This window comes from Stylophora pistillata, chromosome 4, assembly GCF_964205215.1.
Source record: "Stylophora pistillata chromosome 4, jaStyPist1.2, whole genome shotgun sequence".
NCBI classification, from domain to species: domain Eukaryota; kingdom Metazoa; phylum Cnidaria; class Anthozoa; order Scleractinia; family Pocilloporidae; genus Stylophora; species Stylophora pistillata.
The window spans coordinates 20,097,954-20,104,096 of record NC_142522.1 but is presented as its reverse complement, the minus strand read 5'-3'; the positions used below and the strand labels follow the sequence as shown (position 1 = coordinate 20,104,096).

Genomic DNA, 6,143 nt, shown 5'->3' with positions numbered 1-6,143 from the left:
AAAAGCGCGCTGGCCAGCAGTGATTCTACAATGTGGAATATTGAGGCTGTTCTATATCTTGTCTGCCTGTTGTGAATAGTAGCTCGAGTTGAAAATTTATCCGACAGTCCTTGCAGACACTTATGCATTATAACTGCATCATTGACCATAAGTCTTTGATTGACATTAAGCCATCGAAATGATCTCAAACCTGCAGAGATATGGTCAAAAATGCGCAGCCCATGATAATCCTGTCTGCAAAATTTTGCTCTAAACTGAGGAGCAATAAAAAAGCCCGCTGAAAACAAAACTATTAATAATCAACAGAAGTGTCTCCTTATCACGTTATGTACAGTAACAATGAGTACAAAACATTCGAAAGACAAAATCTTTGACATAAACTCTTAACACTAGTAACCACCCTGCAGATGTTGTATCCTCGCGATTGAGTTGTTAGACCCAGGAAGTAGAGTGACAGGAAGTGAAAAAAGGTATTTACCACAAAAAATTATGAGATAAATTGTTTTCTTGACATATACTTTGGCTTTTTTTATCTTTCCTGTATTTTTGTTATTCCAAAAAGAAGCTAATTCAAAATGGTTACTTCTTTCTCGCTATGAAGTGCAGTTATTCAATAAAGTAGAAGCCACTCTAGCCTTGAATGGCGACAAGTATGGATCAACGACTGAACTAAAAAATCCTTTCTAAAACTATATCTATGTAAATATTCAAATCTAGAATATCAATTGATTTATGCCAAAAACTTTATCGGAGCAGAAAAAAAACTCGAAAACTAAGCGAGAATTTTTTCAACGGTCATTTGCAATGCTAAAATCGACGTTCGGTTTTGTCTTAATTTGGCAGCTTAAAATGAAGCTATGAGAATTACTATGAAGAATCCTGTCGTCCAGTAGATATAGTAGTTTTTTGTTTTGATTCTTAATAAGTCTCCAGCCTATGATTTCCGCAAAGATTTTGAGTTAGCTCGAATAGCTCTCACGATTTTATGGAGAAGCCTGGTCAAGAGTTTATGCGTAGAATAAAATTTGAAGTTTATTATGTGAACACTGAGATTCTTATTCGTTCAGTTAAACAATCCTTTCATCAGTTAATCATGGCTTGGGTTTTACCGTCTGATTTGTTTCGAAGATCGGAAATGGCGGTTAATCAGCTTTAGAACAGTTGCAACTACTCAGGCCTTTTCTTTGATTAAACAGAAATGTGCCTGGTTCTTTTATTTTGGTTTCGCTAAAATACAACGCATGGTGAGACCAAGCGATCGACCCTGATATTCAGCCCAAGTGTACCACTACTAGGTATAATTGACTATCATGCGAAGAGAAAAGCTTCCTATTATTTTATGATGCCATTTAGAAATATTGTCTCTATGTAAATTTTCTCTTCTTTAATAGGCGTGCAATGCGCGCATATTAATTATGCCTTATATTGAAATTGAAAAATATCATTATCGAAACTGAATTTTCTCCGAGCTGCGGGGTCTTACAACCCTTTACATACCGCGATAGAAAAGGCCATAATGCTCACAAAATACAAAGTTATCAGTCATAAACGGCTTTTGATAAATTGTTTCTTTTAAGGATAGTCCGTACGAAACCCCAGTACTAGTAATTGGATGGACAGCACCTTGTTCAAAGAAAAAGAAAACTCAAAAGAGGTTTCTCGTTATAACTTATCTAATCCATTTATGTTAAACCCAAGAATGAGTGAAACTGAGTTTTCTCGATGAAGGGTCTTCTTTTTTTTTTTTTTACCTTTTTACCTCTTTGCAAGTGTAAACAGGAAAAACTACTGCGTTCCTAGTTTTGACAATAATTGTCTAGTAATGACGTAGAGCTAGGTATGCTGTTTTATAAATTTCTAATTAAAATATAACGACCCACTCATACAATGAAAGTAGTCCCATATGGTCTGTTTCACTTTCAAAACAGGATGATGTGTCGTCGAAAGATGATCTAGTAGTATATCTTACCACCTTCCAAAAGGTATTTCCTCGGTACGAAGCCCCTGTAGTAGCAATTACTGAGATGAATTTCGTGGGTATCTTAAGCACCTGCACAGTACCTTGTAAAGGAAAAAGAAGTTTTAGTCAGTCAAAGAAAAAGAAAACAAAACAAGGTTTTCCTTATAGTTTATCTAATTCATTTATGCCAAACCCAAGATTGAGTGAAACTGAGTTTTCTCGAGTAAGGATGTTTTTTTTTTTTACCTTTTTACTCTTTTGCAAATGTAAACAGGAAAAACTACTGCGTCCCTAGTTTTGACAAATGCAAAAATTAATCGACGCAAAAAATGTAAAACTGATAATATATAAATTGACAAGAGATGTCTGGTAATGACGAAGAAGTACTTATGCTGTTCTATACATTTCTAATTAAAATATAGCGACCCCGCCCATACAATAAAAGTAGTCACAGATGGTGAAGGTCTGTTTCACTTTCAAAACAGGATGATGTTTCGCTGAGAGATGGTCTAAGAGTATATCTTACCACCTTCCAAAGGTATTTCCTCTCGTTTAATCTTTTATATTTCAAATTAACACATCATGCCCAAGTCAGTATAACTTCAAGCTAGTTATTCTAATATAGCGGTTTAGATCCCTAATCGAGACAACATATCATGCATGTGAGACCATCCATTGCGAAAAAAAAAACCTTACAGTTTATTGTCTTCGGATTTTGGAACTTGCCTTTCCATGTTAAAACAAAGTCTTAAAAAGTGGTTCGGTATGGTTGGCAAAAAATATATTCATTCGGATAAAATTACGTGGTAGGCTGAGGCCTTATCGCTCAGTTTAAACATGACGACGAAAGGGCAGATTGAAGGGTCCACTGATGTTGCGTTAGTTTTTGTCTTCTATGGGAGGCGAAGCCACATAGTTCGTCGAATGAGTGAATGACTGATGGTAACAAAAGAATTCTGATCTTGACCAAATTCTTACTCACCCCTGTAATATAGAGGTTTCGCTTCCTATTATATATGAGGCAGTAACCGCAAAAGGAGAAGCGTTACGCATCCTAAGAACACATTCGACGCCCTCCGCGTTTCATAAAAACGTACAGACTATCAAAATTATGCTTAAAGAAGGAAATAGAGGATATCTGGCGAATTTCTGGAAATTTTACGAATTAAGATGGTATAGAAAACGGCGGATTGAGTGCGGAAAAAAAAGGAAAGTATAAGAAAGGTCTTAGAGTGTCGCGTCAACAATTGCATAAGACAACAAAAGGTGACAGCAATCCCATAGTTCCATTACAAGTCAATAAAGAAAATTTAACCGAAAAAATTCTGCTGTTGAAGTGAACACTTCAATGATATTAAGTGAATACTTCTTCCGAAGCGGAATCTTTTCTGAGGATAAAATCAGACTCTCGTTCCAAGGGTGGAGTGTCACCATAATTATATGCAGTCTCAGAATGTCTAGATATCAGCAAGAGGTCACAATGAAAACAACAGCGCAGGGCAAAGACCGTGTACCTGGCACAAGCACAGATAAGACTGTCAAAACAAACCTTTGTGCGGCTAATTTTAGCCTCCCACGCAAGTGATTTTAGGGGACCGCGTTTCAATTTCGCGTTTGTGGAGAGAAGTGAAACGCAATCTCCTAAAAACGGCTGCTTAGGAGGCTGGACTTATTTGGACGAAGATCATTTCTCGTCAACGGACTTCACGGTTCACGGTTCATGGTTCGTTTAAGTGACAATTTCCCGAATCCCACCGCTATAAATCGCCGCTTCCCGTGTCCCGTTCATAATAACAATTGCGCATCTCGCTGCTTTCTTACTCTAAACTCCCGGATCCCGGCCTTCAAATAAGCCCGATTCCGGATCCCAAAAAACCTGTCGGGGACCCTCCTTTTTTTCTAACTTGAAAAGGCCAGGCACGTGAATTCAAATTTTACCTTCGAGTGATGAAAAATTCTCACTTTAACATAAGCTAATGCTATCCATATTACTCTGAAGAATCCTGTCGTCCAGTAGATATAGTAGTTTTTTTGTTTTGATTCTTAATAAGTCTCCAGCCTATGATTTCCGCAAAGATTTTGAGTTAACTGGAATAGCTCTCATGGTTTTATGGAGAAGCCTGGTCAAGAGTTTATGCGTAGAATAAAATTTGAAGTTTATTATTTGAACACTGAGATTCTTATTCGTTCAGTTAAACGATCCTTTCCTCAGTTAATCATGGCTAGGGCTTTACCGTCTGATTTGTTTCGAAGATCGGAAATGGCGGTTCATCAGCTTTAGAACAGTTGCAACAACAAAGGCCTTTTCTTTGATTAAACAGAAATGTGCCTAGTTCTTTTATTTTGGTTTCGCCAAAATACAACGCATGGCGAGACCAAGCGATCGACCCTGATATTCAGCCCAAGTGTACCACTACTAGGTATAATTGACTATCAAGCGAAGAGAAAAGCTTTATATTATTTTATGATGCCTATTAGAAATATTGTCTCTATGTAAATTTTCTCTTCTTTCATATAATAATAGGCGTGCAATGCGCGCATATTAATTATAACTTATATTGAAATTGAAAAATATCATTATCGAAAATGAATTTTCTCCGAGCTGCGGGGTCTTACAACCCTTTACATACCACAATAGAAAGGGCCATAATGCTCACAAAATACAAAGTTACCAGTCATAAACGGCTTTTGATATATTGTTTGTTTTAAGGATAGTCGGTACGAAGCCCCTGTAGTAGTAATTACTGAGATGAATTTCGTGGGTATCTTAAGCACCTGCACAGTACCTTGTAAAGGTAAAAGAAGTTTTAGTAAGTCAAAGAAAAAGAAAACAAAACAAGGTTTTCCTTATAATTTATCTAATCCATTTATGTCAAACCCAAGATTGAGTGAAACTGAGTATTCTCGATTAAGGGTGTTTTTTTTTTTTTTTTTTTTTTTTTTTTTACCTTTTTACTCTTTTGAAAATGTAAACAGGAAAAACTACTGCGTCCCTAGTTTTGACAAATGCAAATATTAATCGACGCAAAAAATGTAAAACTGATAATATATAAATTGACAAGAGATGTCTGGTAATGACGAAGAACTACGTATGCTGTTCTATACATTACTAATTAAAATATAAGGACCCCACTTATACAATGAAAGTAGTCACAGATAGTGAAGGTCTGTTTCACTTTCAAAACAGGATGATGTTTCGCTGAGAGATGGTCTAAGAGTATATCTTACCACCTTCCAAAGGTATTTCCTCTCGTTTAATCTTTCTTATTTCAAATTAACGCATCATGCCCAAGTCAGTAAAACTTCAAGCTAGTTATTCTAATATAGCGGTTTAGATCCCTAATCGAGACAACATATCATGCATGTGAGACCATCCATTGCGAAAAAAAAAACCTTACAGTTTATTGTCTTCGGATTTTGGAACTTGCCTTTCCATGTTAAAACAAAGTCTTAAAAAGTGGTTCGGTATGGTTGGCAAAAAATATATTCATTCGGATAAAATTACGTGGTAGGCTGAGGCCTTATCGCTCAGTTTAAACATGACGACGAAAGGGCAGATTGAAGGGTCCACTGATGTTGCGTTAGTTTTTGTCTTCTATGGGAGGCGAAGCCACATAGTTCGTCGAATGAGTGAATGACTGATGGTAACAAAAGAATTCTGACCAAATTCTTACTCACCCCTGTAATATAGAGGTTTCGCTTCCTATTATATATGAGGCAGTAACCGCAAAAGGAGAAGCGTTACGCATCCTAAGAATACATCCGACGCGCTCCGCGTTTCATAAAAACGTACAGACTATCAAAATTATGCTTAAAGAAGGAAATAGAGGATATCTGACGAATTTCTGGAAATTTTACGAATTAAGATGGTATAGAAAACGGCGGACTGAGTGCGGAAAAAAAGGAAAGTATAAGAAAGGTCTTAGAGTGTCGCGTCAACAATTGCACAAGACAACAAAAGGTGACAGCAATCCCATAGTTCCATTACAAGGTAATAAAGAAGATTTAGGCGAAAAAATTCTGCTGTTGAAGTGAACACTTCAATGACATTAAGTGAATACTTCTTCCGAAGCGGAATCTTTTCTGAGGATAAAATCAGACTCTCGTTCCAAGGGTGGAGTGTCACCATAATTATATGCAGTCTCAGAATGTCTAGATATCAGCAAGAGGTCACAATGAAAAC

At 36.6% G+C, this 6,143-nt stretch overlaps 1 protein-coding gene across 3 annotated transcripts in view; it reads left to right on the top strand.

The window, feature by feature from the left end:
- The first annotated feature begins 1,909 nt into the window (after positions 1–1,909).
- The window catches only part of LOC111332921 (uncharacterized), a 29,640-nt gene continuing 25,406 nt past the window's right edge, over positions 1,910–6,143 (top strand). Inside the window, exons 1-3 of one of the 3 annotated variants that reach the window (XM_088759021.1) lie at positions 1,910–1,982; positions 2,446–2,498; positions 5,148–5,200. The gene's annotated coding sequence lies outside the window, so the exon portion shown is untranslated. Of the gene's footprint in view, positions 1,983–2,431; positions 2,499–5,063; positions 5,201–6,143 lie in introns of those variants that run through there. The other 2 variants (XM_088759020.1, XM_088759024.1) reach the window with 2 other exon arrangements.